Raw genomic sequence first — 12,569 nt, 5'->3', positions numbered from 1 at the left:
CCTGTTACTTCTAGCTGATGAACATGATATCGTGAGGCCACCCAGGTTTTAGTCCCATACAACACGATCAGTATGAAAACAGAACGATGTAAATATAATTTCGTCCCAGAACTTGCTTCTGCCTCACAGAATAATGTTCCAACAACATTCTATACATTTTTTCAGCATCCAGAAGATAATAAAGTACACATTTAAATGTTTCATTTTTTCCTGATTCGTTTGCATTATTCTGGAATATGTCGAGCAATTTTTGAGTTCATTTTATCGGTATTATTGTACTCGCTTCGGCAGTACATATACTAAAATTGGAACGATACAGAGAAGATTAGCATGGCCCCTGCGCAAGGATATTGTTCCCCACCTTACATGTTAATTATATATAGTTATTAACTTTAAATTACTGTGAACGTAATTATTGTTTTATAGTGCGATTTACTTGGCCTTCAATATCACCGTCATAAAGCGGATAAATGTGATTCAATAAAGAAGAAGACGTGTAAATGCCGACTTCGCCGTAGAAACCCATTCTAAGGGCAACATCACCTGTCTCATCGTTAATAGCACTGCCTGCCATCTTGAGGTTTATGGCCGAAGGTCATCTGGATGACCAATAACACTGTTTGGAAACCGCAAAGGATTATATCAAACTCATCTAATTGTGCCCACAAGACGCAACCTCTCGAATTAAGTTGTGTTCGTTGGTCTATAAACCACAACCAGTACAAATACAGTAGTGTAACTTAAAAATCTTGGAAGATTAGCTTTCTGTTCGTTATGGTCAACTTCATTTAAGATCGGACGATAACTTTTTCATTCTCTCTATATAAAAATGAAATAACGCCTTCCTTCCTTTTCCTTCCTTCCTTCCTTCCTTCCTTCCTTCCTTCCTTCCTTCCTTCCTTCCTTCCTTCTTTCAGAAACGAAATCACGTCTCAACTACCGGGCGAAATTTTATGAAATTTTGCACAGACATTCTCAGAGGTATTTGTCACATAATTAGCTATTACGTGCGAAATTGTGTGCGGATAATTGCATAACAGCTTACCCCCAAGGTATTAGAGTTACGAATGTATAGCAATGACATAAGATTATTGACGTGAAGGCGATAGCGGACATATTGATGATCTGTGGTTTGCCGAGCGCGGTGAAAGTACGTCGGCCTGTGTAGAGGTTTCCTACACCAAAAATGTTTCTTAGTAAACGATCTTCTCTAGCTGAGTTCACATTTCTAACAGCGCAACTTCAAGAACGCTAAAAGCTCCAAGGCTACTCAAAAGTCTGGGAGAAATTAAATTGTTATACTGTATTGGAAGACTGGCTAATTACACACAAATTAATTAAGCCTTACAAAGTAAAGCCAACGGCCGTAGCCGTGTTGAAACACCGGATCCCGTGAGATCTCCAAAGTTAAGCAACATTGGGCGTGGTCAGGAGTTGGATGGGTTGCCACGCGCTGTTGGTGGGGGGTAAGGGAATGGAGGAGCGGAAAGGAACTGGCCACTCTACCGCACGTTAACTCCGGCTCAGGAACACCTCTGCGGAGGTTCGGACCTGCCTTCGGGCAGAATAACCCTTACCTTACCTTACAAAGTAAGATGTTAAAACAAAAGGGAATTTCTCCTTACACAAGCTAGTTTCATTAATTTTAAATATATGACCCTTCCTGTAAGTTACCTGGTACATTAGGCGAATGAAGAGAGAAGTGAAGTGAGAGAAGTTTGTCATTTTAAAATTCAGTAGTAATTTGAAATTCGAACTGTAGAGCAGACACTTCGTTAAATTTGGAAAATAAAAACCAAGCATAAGGATTTAAAGCGTTGAGAAAGGAAAACGTTACATTTGATATACCCATCCCTTGCAAACAAGCGGCTGTCGGTCTATCGGACGAAACTATCTTTACATGGGTTTGCTTTCAGATAGACTTGTTTGCATGACAGAGAAAGCTGGGATGTCTTATTCATAAGTTAGAAATGACAGACATATAGGTAGCGGCAGGTATAAACAGGTGAGAAGAATGGCGGGAAGGTAAGAGGAGGTAAAGGCTAAGGTACTTATATACTCGATGAAGCTGTAGATATTAATCGTCTTCGATGGTGGGGACATGTGAGGCGAAAGGAGGAGGATCGGTTACATATGAGAATGATAGCCTGGGCCATGGACGGTAAGTGAAGTAGACGGAGGCGAAGGTGACGTTAGATGACTCAGTTTTGAATTATGTAGTTATAAGACATATGTAAATAACGGGTATATTCTGCAATGTTTTGTTTCGAGGTATTGACGTAAAAAACATAATATATAATTACTGAATAATAGTTTAAAATGAGTTGAAATTTGTCATGGATATACCTCAAATATCCAGTTCAAATACGAGCCCATTCTAACGATTCAATAAGTAACTTTTGCATGACAGCCATTGATATGTAGGTATTTAGTGAACTTGTGCATGTCTAATGCGCTAAAAAGACGAATATAATGTAATGGACATTTGGTTAGTCGTATCACCAAACAAACCCTAGTGCGTGCGCTTAAAATTTAGTATTCTAAAAAAACAACTGGGCGTATGAATTTTCATGTAACTCTAATGGTCTCCACGAAATTCGCCTTTTTAAAAATCAAAGCACGCGTTCCAGAGCACCCGTGGGCCCAGTGCTGTTCGGTTGAGTATTTGGCTGGTTCTTGGTTGGTCCTGCTAATTTAGACCGAATACAAGAGCGTGCGAAGGAGCCTCCGTGACTCAGACGGCAGCGCGTCGGCTTCTCACCTCTGGATACCGTGGTTCAAAACCCGGTCACTCCATGTGAGATTTATGCTGGACAAAGCGGAGGCGGAACGGACTTTTTCTCCGGTTTTCCCTGTCATCTTTCATTCCAACAACACTTTCCATTCTCATTTCATAGAATCTATCAGTCATTAATAGATCATTTTGGGAGTGGCGACCCTATCGTACAAATAGCCTATATATATGCTTCATTCATAACATCCCTGACCCGGTCATTGACTGGAAACCAGGTTGTAGGTTTTCATTTTCACAAGAGTGTGCGAAGGTTGCTGCTTAAATATTACACGTCAACGAAGGATTCAAACAGAAGTCAGTGACATAGCTGAATATCGGCCCGTCAACGACGAATACGCACTGCTAATCTGTTATAATAATAATAATAATAATAATAATAATAATAATAATAATAATAATAATAACTTCCCAAGTAGACACATTCAAGTATCTAGGTGAAATTATTCAGCCAGCAGGGTTAAAACTAAAACTTATGAAGCAGTGCTTAGAGAAATAAACACCCAGAGACATTTAATAACAACGATAAAAACGAGAAAAGCGTCAGTTTTCGGTCACATTCTCCGGCATAATAACTTCATAAAGAACTTGTTCGAAGGCAAGGTGATGGGAAAGAAAGGCACAGGGAAACCACGGAAGAAGATCATTGCAGAGGTAGTTGAGATGATGGGATGCCAAGGTTATGGAGAGATGAAAAGGATCGCAGAGAGAAGAGATCAATGGTTGCAGCGACAAGGCGAAGCCTTTAGATAATGATGATGATGAGGGTTAAATCAGGAAGCTAACAAAGAAAGAACTGCTAAACTGCAAAGGGCTTACAAAATCACATGGACAGATACAACAAAAGATGTATATCAACAAATGCAAAATTACGACACTACAATACAGTCATCAAACCAGAGGCACTTTATGCATCTGAAACACTGATCATTGGCGGCAGGTCACAAATGTAAAGCATTGAGAAACAAGAGAGGAAAATTCTCAGAAAAATCCTAGGACCAAAGTTCGAAAATGGAATATGGATGAAAAAGAAACCACACGAAATTTTTCAATTTACAGAAAAAATCAAAAATCACAGATACCATCAGAAAGAGACGACTAAAATTCTACGGACACCTACACAGAATGGATAACAACAGGCTGACAAAGAAAATTCTAAATCTAGCTCTAACCCTGAAAATCCGCAACAATTGGTTAGCAGAAATTCATGAAGATCTACAAGAAATGCGCATTGAGGACGAAACCATTCAAGATAGAATGAAATTTAGAAGCTTAGTAAACAAACATAAATTTGCAGAGAAACCAACAAGAAAAAATACAGGCTGGACAGAAACACGCAGAAAGGAACACAGTGAAAAAATGAAGAGATATTGGGAAGAAAAGAATAAGAAACATTGTGCAAAATAAGTTCAAACGCGCTCCACAGTTGGGCGCAACGAATCAAAATAATAATAATAATAATAATAATAATAATAATAATAATTGTGACATCACTAAGACTAGGGCTTCACAGGGAGGGCAACCGGTCTGAAACCTCTGGCCAAGAGAAAAATTAAGGCTAGATACTCCACGGATCCCACACAAAGTAGAAAGAAGAAGGAGAACAAGAAAAAGAGCATATTAGACTTCACCCATAAATGAATCAAAGCACAATCAATTTATCTTCATTCTATCAGGTATTACAATGTTAATGGCTAATAAAACTTGGGAGAAAGAAAAGGCATAAATGGACAATGCGGAAAGCCGTGAAAGAAATGAAACTTTGCAGAACGAGGTCACTGAAGGTCAGTTTTCTTTCCCGTGATAATTCTCTGAGAAGCAGCTGCGCGATCTCAAAGAGGAATGTAGGTGCGGGTGATTCGCTGATTGGCTGTAACAAGCGGTTGAAGGGCCTTGCATACTAATGTCTATAATACAAGCATGCTGCTCGGGAGTAGTCCTCTAACCTATACTCGCCCCGCCTTCGCTCAAAGAGCTTTAAAAACATGCAATATTATCTGCATTGGCATCAAAACAGCACATTCCCTCGATCTTCATGTTAACTGGATATTACTACGACAGATTCTTGTCTGTAAAGTATAATACTTTATTGCGAATTACTTACCGCGTGGTCTACGGTTCTACTTCGTAACTAGAAGTCGGATCATCTTTAAAATCCCTAATGTGCACATTTAGTGTCTGTTCCTCCTTTATATTCTTTGAGGTTACAAAAGCTATAATCTGGGTGCCAATCAGCCGGGATACATGCATCCAGGCGCGTTGGCCGTGCAGTTAGGGGCCCGCAGCTCTGAGCTTGCATCCGGGAGATAGTGTGTTCGAACCCCACTGTCGGCAGCCCTGAATATGGTTTTGCGTGGTTTTCCATTTTCACACCACGCATTTGCTGGGCTGTACCTTAATTAAGGCCCGCTTCCTTCCTATGCCTAGGCCTTTCCTGTCCCATCGTCGCCATAAGACCTACCTGTGTCGGTGCGACGTAAAGCAAATGTCAGTAGAATGCATGCGCGCTGTGATTACTGTTAGCAAAAAGCTCTGTCAATCTGAGTTGTTTGTCCTTGATTCGACAGTAGGGATGATGTCATTAACAGAGTACTATTATTACTGAGTAAGAATGTCGGTGTAATGGAATTGAACTACATATCTGAACGATACAATGCCTTTAAGCCACTTACCCTCCGTTCAGTTTTGAGTCTGGGACATTTTATAACTGGTGGAGGAGACGCTTGTAAAAACATTTTTTTTTTTACGTTGGTAGAAAAGTTACAGTAGATGATACAACTTCCCGTCTCACTTATTAAATCTAAATAGCGTACTAACGGTCTACTACGGTAAGTCACGTTATTCTATTAGTAACCAGAATAGTAGTAATTAAGCGGAGTGGGGGCGCGTGTTTACGCGCTACGGCTGTGGAGCTTAGCTCTGCACTCGGGAGACGAACGGGTTCGTAACCCACCGTCGGCAGTCGTGAGAATGGTCTTGTGTTTTTCCATTTTCCCTTCCAGGCAATGGCGGGACAGTTGCTATTCATAGGCCAAAACCGATTCCTTCCATCTCTTTACCCAGTTTCATTCGCCATCATTGATTTCATCTTCAATAGCTGTTCAGCTGAGGTTGGCATCAGAAAGGGCATCCAGCTGTAAACAATATGCCATATCCCCTACTCCGTATCAGGAAACTGGTACTAAGGGTTATATATTACATGTGATTCTAGTAACTCCAGAGCTACAAAAATATTTCTCTGGACTCACCAGGTGAGACTGCCTTCCGCTACCTGTACCTGCACGTAAACTAAACATCAAAACCATCAACATTTCCGTCGTATTAGATAAAACAAAGACTTGACAATTTCTTCATATGTGATCAAATACGTTAAGAAACAACAGGCAGTGAAATAAAATTGTTTAGATGCCTCTTTACATGGCATACTTGACTTAGAAGTATGTATCCGACCTTTAGAATGGCAGTGGACAGAATAGAACTGGAACATAATACCTGTTGAGTAGACATTGCAAAGTAAAATGCTGTATAAAGAATTTAGTACAAAAATTAAAACTACCGGGCGAGTTGGCCGTACGGTTAAGGGCCCGCAGCTGTGAGCTTTCATCCGGCAGATAGCCCTTTCCTATGCCATCGTCGCCATAAGACCTATCTGTGTCGGTGCGACGTAAAGTCACTAGCAAAAAAAAAAAAAAAAAAAAAAAAAAAAAAAACCTACCATTCTGTACATTTTCTAGTTTCTCTAAGAGGTCGTGTATGAAGGGGAATGAAACGTTGTAGCGATTGTTTACGACCAGATGACATCTACCTTTATCAGAGTAAGTTAATGAGATGAAATGAATGACATGGTATAATTATGATAGTAGGAAGGGAAAACGTTTAACCCGGTGCCGGCGCGTAGCGTAAGTTTACTCCTTTCCAATAGCACCAAGGGGTCTGCTCAAGGCTTCACGTCTCCATCCGACGGACGAATCACCATCAACAGTGTCATATGCCGTCACTCCATATGAGCACTGCAAAGAGGTTTGGAATTGAATCCAGGCATTTGGCACGCGATCTAGTGATTAGGAATTGAATACCACCTCTTCTAACCTGCCGGCCAACTTATTGATGGTGAAAATGTTTTCGACCTACTGGACTTGAACCATGGTATCAGACCATAGAGACTTGACGCCTTAACTATCATGGACATCAGACGGACTAAAAAATTACTACATACCATTAACGAGTAGTAACCTCAGGCTCACAGATAAGATTGCCTTCTACTACCTGTATCTCTGATTTCCACATCCAGAGGGGCATAAGGCCCTGAGGTTCACTCAGCCTACACCAAAAATGAGTACCATGTTAATTCCTGTGGGCAAAGGCGGCCGGGCGTAGAGCTAACCACTCTACCTCATCACGTGCCGAGGTACGAAGAGTGGAAAAGACTTTACCTTCCACCCTTCCAAGGGCCTTCATGGATTTTTAATTATAATTTGCTTTACGTCGCACCGACACAGATAGGTCTTATGGCGACGATGGGACAGGGACGGGCTAGGAATGGGAAGGAAGCGGCCGTGGCCTTAATTGAGGTACTGCCCCAGCATTTGCCTGGTGTGAAAATGGGAAACCACGGAAAACCATCTTCAGGGCTGCCGACAGTGGAGTTCGAGCCCACTATCTCCCGAATACTAGCCGCACTTAAGCGACTGCAGCTATCGAACTCCGTCCTTCATGGATTGTACGGAGATGACTTTGCTTTGTTTTCACTTGTATCTGTAGGCCTACGTAAACAAAACATACAGGCCTTATCAACTCAATAATTGTCCCTGAGAAAAGAAACTAGTAGTTAATTCAAATAGAACTGGCTAAAAACTATTCTCATAATTTTCGGTATCAGTTACTGTAGCTGATCTCGAGTAAACAAAATTTTGTGCTAGTGGTTTAACGCCACACTAACACATAAAAGGTTTCCTACGACGGAGAGAAGGGAGAGGGCTAGGTTTGGGAAGGCAGCGGCCGTGGCCTTAATTAAGGTTCAGCCCCAGCATTTGCCTGCTGTGGAAATGTGAAACCACGGAGAACCATCTTTAAGTCTGCCGACGGTGGGATTCGAATCCATCGTCTGCCGAATGCAAGCTGACAACTACGCGTCCGTAACCGCACAGCCAACAAAATCCTGAAGCAAATCCATTGCGGACAGTGTTGCCGAGTAAGTTACTAAGTTGGCAATGCAGTACTAGTCATGTAGCCGTAAGCTTTTATTTCAATCCCACTGTAAGCAGCCCGGAAAATGATTTTCCATTTTCAGATCAGACTAATTAATTAAGGCGACGGTTACTACTTATCCTAGGGTTGCTGAAATCTACCAAAGCAACGCTGATGTTAGACAATGAAAATATAATATTTTCAGACAGACTTTCTAAATTGCCCAGATCCACCCAAGGCATTGCTTTTTTTTGCTATTAATTCGGGACGTCGACCTATAGAGATCTTTTGCACCTACTTGTACCATATGATATGAACCTGCGTGTAATTGGAATGGAGGAAGTGTAGAGTGTTGAATGTGAGGAAAGGAACGTTAAGGACGACACAAATACGCAGTCCCCAAGCAAGGGATATTAATCATTTAAATTAAAAAACCCTGACCCAGCCGGGATTTGAGCCCAGGGCCGCCGGGTGACAGGTGGATGCGTTGCCCCCTACGCCGCGGGGCCGGAAAAGGCATTTCTTACAATGCACTATCCATAGAGGAACAGTTAGAATCAGGTTTGTAACATTAATGCATTTGTCTCAATCTAAACCCTCTCTCTAACCATTTCCCTAGTACTCCTCTTCAGCCGGGCTTAGTGGCTCAGAGGGTTGAGGGGCTGGCCATTTTGCCTCAACTCGGCAGCTTCGATCCTGGCTGAGTTCGGTGGTATTTGAAGGTGTTTTGCACATATGTCAGCCTCGTGCCGGTATATTTACTGGCATGTAAATTATCCTGCGAGACTAAATTCCGGCACCTCGGCGTCTCCGAAATGTAGTTAGTGGGACGTGAAGCAAATTATTATTATTATTATTATTATTATTATTATTATTATTATTATTATTATTACCTCTCTTCAGAGATGCCTAAGCTATCTATGGCATCAGACGGTGCCATCGGGCTGGTGACTTAGCAAACAGCTGACAGACAGTCTCACTGTGATACTGTCCGTAATCAGATTTATGAGCCATTAAAATCAATTTTCTGCCTCGTTATCTGGAACTGAAATCCTTTACAACATATCTGGATAGGATTGACAGTAAGTGATGAAAGGAAAGTTAAAAGAGTTTTTTTTATCTATAATTTGTATTCGAAACTTTACTCATATAAAACTTATTTATGTATTATCCCTTGAATTCCTGTCGATTTCGAGAGACCCTGAAGAGGTGGAAGTATACCTTTGAAATGATCTCCTGTGCCAATATGTCTACTCTTACAGGTCTCTCAGGTATAGGCCAATCAACTGCGCTAAGATTCAATCTTGTGTTCTAGATCCTAGAAAGCGAACAGGCGATCAAATAGACTAGGTGCTTCAAATGTTGTGTTTTTTTTTTTTTTTTTTTTGCTAGGGGCTTTACGTCGCACCGACACAGATAGGTCTTATGGCGACGATGGGATAGGAAAGAACAAGAAGTTGGAAGGAAGCGGTCGTGGCCTTAAGGTACACCCCCAGCATTTGCCTGGTGTGTAAATGGGAAACCACGGAAAACCATTTTCAGGGCTGCCGATAGCGGGATTCGAACCTACTATCTCCCGGAGCTTCAAATGTTAATTAAATATATAACTCAAGCTTCCGCCATGTATCGTTTGCATAAACTTGCACCATATCGTTGATATATCGTCTCTCCGCATTAACTGGCCAAGGAATTAATGTCTATTTAGCTCATGGCTGCAATGACCAAACCGATATAAGAATATGAGGAACTTTAGCCAATCAACAGCTTTCTTTCGCCGCAAAATTAACGTTTTCGTATTATCACACTATAATAATAATAATAATAATAATAATAATAATAATAATAATAATAATAATAATAATATATTAATAATAATAATATATTTCGTGTGGCTATTTCTAGCCGAGTGCAGCCCTTGTAAGGCAGACTGTCCGTTGAGGGTGGTCGGCATTGCAGTGTATAGGTAACTGCGTGTTATTGTGGTGGAAGAAAGTGTTATGTGTGGTGTGTGAGTTGCAGGGATGTTAGGGAAAGCACAAACACCCAGCCCCCCGGCCATTGGAATTAACCAATGAATGTTAAAATCCCCGACCCGAACGGGAATCGAATCCGGGCCCCTCTGAACAGAAGGCCAGTACGTTGACCATTCAGCCAACGAGTCGGACGTCTTCAGCAATACATGTACGTAACTGTATTATTCTGATGAACCCAAAAGGCAACATATTTCGAGACTGTGGTCCAAAGAATGTAAATGCAAAAGTAAAACAGTATATTTTCGTGCTGAAAGTTTTGTTCTCTGTGAAAGTTATGAATACCTATCTACTTCAATTATTTTATATTAATGCATTTTGAATAATTATATAATTTTTCAGTTATTCGCTAAATAGTCAAAATAAATACAACTCGAGCACCAGATTCTCTCTCTCGTTATATTATTTCAGAAACTGTGCTCCTTTATTTCGGTCGTGCTTGCACTGGAGAACTTCAACGAGCAACGGTCATGAAGTGAACACTTTGAAGCCAACAGTTTAGTTCTAAACACGGCACTGGATTGCATGTATATCAGGTTGTAAGGTAAACTAAAATATGCTTATCTTCCTTCGCTACATTTGCCACATTTCCCACATCGTGCTGGGTTCACGCGTGAAGTCTCACGCGAACATTGCCAAGTTTTACGGCCATATTCCCTTTCTGATTCCAAAATTGTGTAATCGTCTCTTATAAGTTTCTCTGGTTGGTTGACTGTGTTTTATGTTATGTTGATTAGAAACACGAACACTAAGTCTCTGAGACATTGAGTTTAATCGAGTGCGATTAATATACCCTACTCAGCCGGGACTCGAACACGGAAACCTCTGAAAAGAATGATACTCCTGACTACGGAATCGTACGAGGTAAACTAAATTGTGATATTCTTCCAATACCGACAGATCCACTATGTGGAAAGAAAATTATCCACACACGGTGCAACATTTAAGAAATATGTATTTATTGGCAGTTGGCGATTAAACCATACAATCAGCTGCATTTATTTATGTTTACGTGAAATTGTTTTTATAAAAAAAATCTGCGAAAGAAAACCTGAACACAGGGAATTAGTTTCTGCCTGTAAAAGTAACATCACACCAAAGTTCACCAATAATGTTCAGACAAGTGTCAAACACGTGGCCACATCGTCGACTGCGAGGCTTGAACGAGGACTCTCCCCACATAGAGAGCGTGTTAATGGGGTGACTGGCTCTCAGTGGGAAGAATGGACATTTAATGTAGCACCTAATTCATGGGTTATAATGGCATGGCTTCTATTGTTCCGGGCATACATGTTCTGCTCTAATGGAAGTTGTACCTTTCATTCTGCCCATGTAAACTCAAATTTAGAACAGGACCGCAGGATAGTATGGTTTAGAATTGCTAATATCTCTATGATAAATTTAAAAAAATCATAGTTTGCTGTCCGGCCCCATGGTTAAGTGGTTAGGTACTGCTGGCCTTTGGTCGAGGCGTCCCAGGTTTGATTCCCGGTTTGGTCCGGGATTTTAACCTTCATTGGTTAATTCCAATGCTCAGGGTCTAGGTGTCTCTCTCTCTCTCTCTCTCTCTCTCTCTCTCTCTCTCTCTGTGTGTGTGTGTGTGTGTGTGTGTGTGTGTGACTGTGTGTAGGCTTCACCATTAGAATTCATCATAGGTAAGAGACCCCGTCCTCACAGATGCGTACTAGGTATAGACGTCAACTCTAAAGACCTGCACAAGGGCTCTTCGAAGGCCACACTCCACCCAAATTGCCTACTCTTCCAAGGGTAAAACACGCCAGTATTATTATTATTATTATTATTATTATTATTATTATTATTATTATTATTATTATTGAAATATAATGGCGTATGGCTTTTAGTGCCGGGAGTGTCCGAGGACAAGTTCGGCTCGCCAGATGCAGGTCTTTCGATTTGACATCCGTAGGCAACCTGCTGGTCATGATGAGGATGAAATGGTGATGAAGACGACACATACACCCAGCCCCCGTGCCAGAGAAATTAACCAATTAAGGTTAAAATTCCCGACCCTGCCGGGAATCGTACCCGGGACCCCTGTGGCCAAAGGCCAGCGCGCTAACCATTTAGCCATGGAGCCGGACATTATTATTACTATTATTACTATTACTATTATTATTATTATTATTATTATTATTATTATTATTATTATTATTATTCAGGCTAGGAAGGTCCATAGGTGAGTGAAAGCTAAAGGTTTCCACCATTCGCAGCCTCGGAACCAAATACAATAGAGCGGTTACATTATGCCCGGTTGCCATTCACCTGGTTCTCATTTTTGTCATAGGCTGAAAGAACCTCAACTAAATGCCCCTCTAGGATTGGAAGACTCTTTTTTGAATTCTTCGCAAATATATGAACCATTGTCCTTCCGGGTAAATAAAGCGTCCTTTTACCTCCGCATCTAGGCCGCCCACGTCGTATACGTCGTAGAAATTAGATACGATACGATAGATACGATTATTATTATTATTATTATTATTATTATTATTATTATTATTATTATTATTATTATTATTATTATTATTATTTTGTTATGCAGG

The 12,569-nt window shown here is 40.9% G+C and overlaps 1 non-coding gene across 1 annotated transcript; it reads left to right on the top strand.

Annotated features, from left to right (window-relative positions):
- Positions 1–275: 275 nt before the first annotated feature.
- Positions 276–381, top strand: LOC137497181 (U6 spliceosomal RNA). Its single transcript, XR_011017717.1, has one exon. It is a non-coding gene; the product is annotated as a U6 spliceosomal RNA (small nuclear RNA).
- Positions 382–12,569: the final 12,188 nt, after the last annotated feature.

The sequence above is a fragment of the Anabrus simplex genome, chromosome 1 (genome assembly GCF_040414725.1).
Source record: "Anabrus simplex isolate iqAnaSimp1 chromosome 1, ASM4041472v1, whole genome shotgun sequence".
Taxonomy (NCBI): Eukaryota; Metazoa; Arthropoda; class Insecta; order Orthoptera; family Tettigoniidae; genus Anabrus; species Anabrus simplex.
Note: the sequence above shows the minus strand (reverse complement) of the source record. Positions and strands in the feature narration are given on the sequence as shown.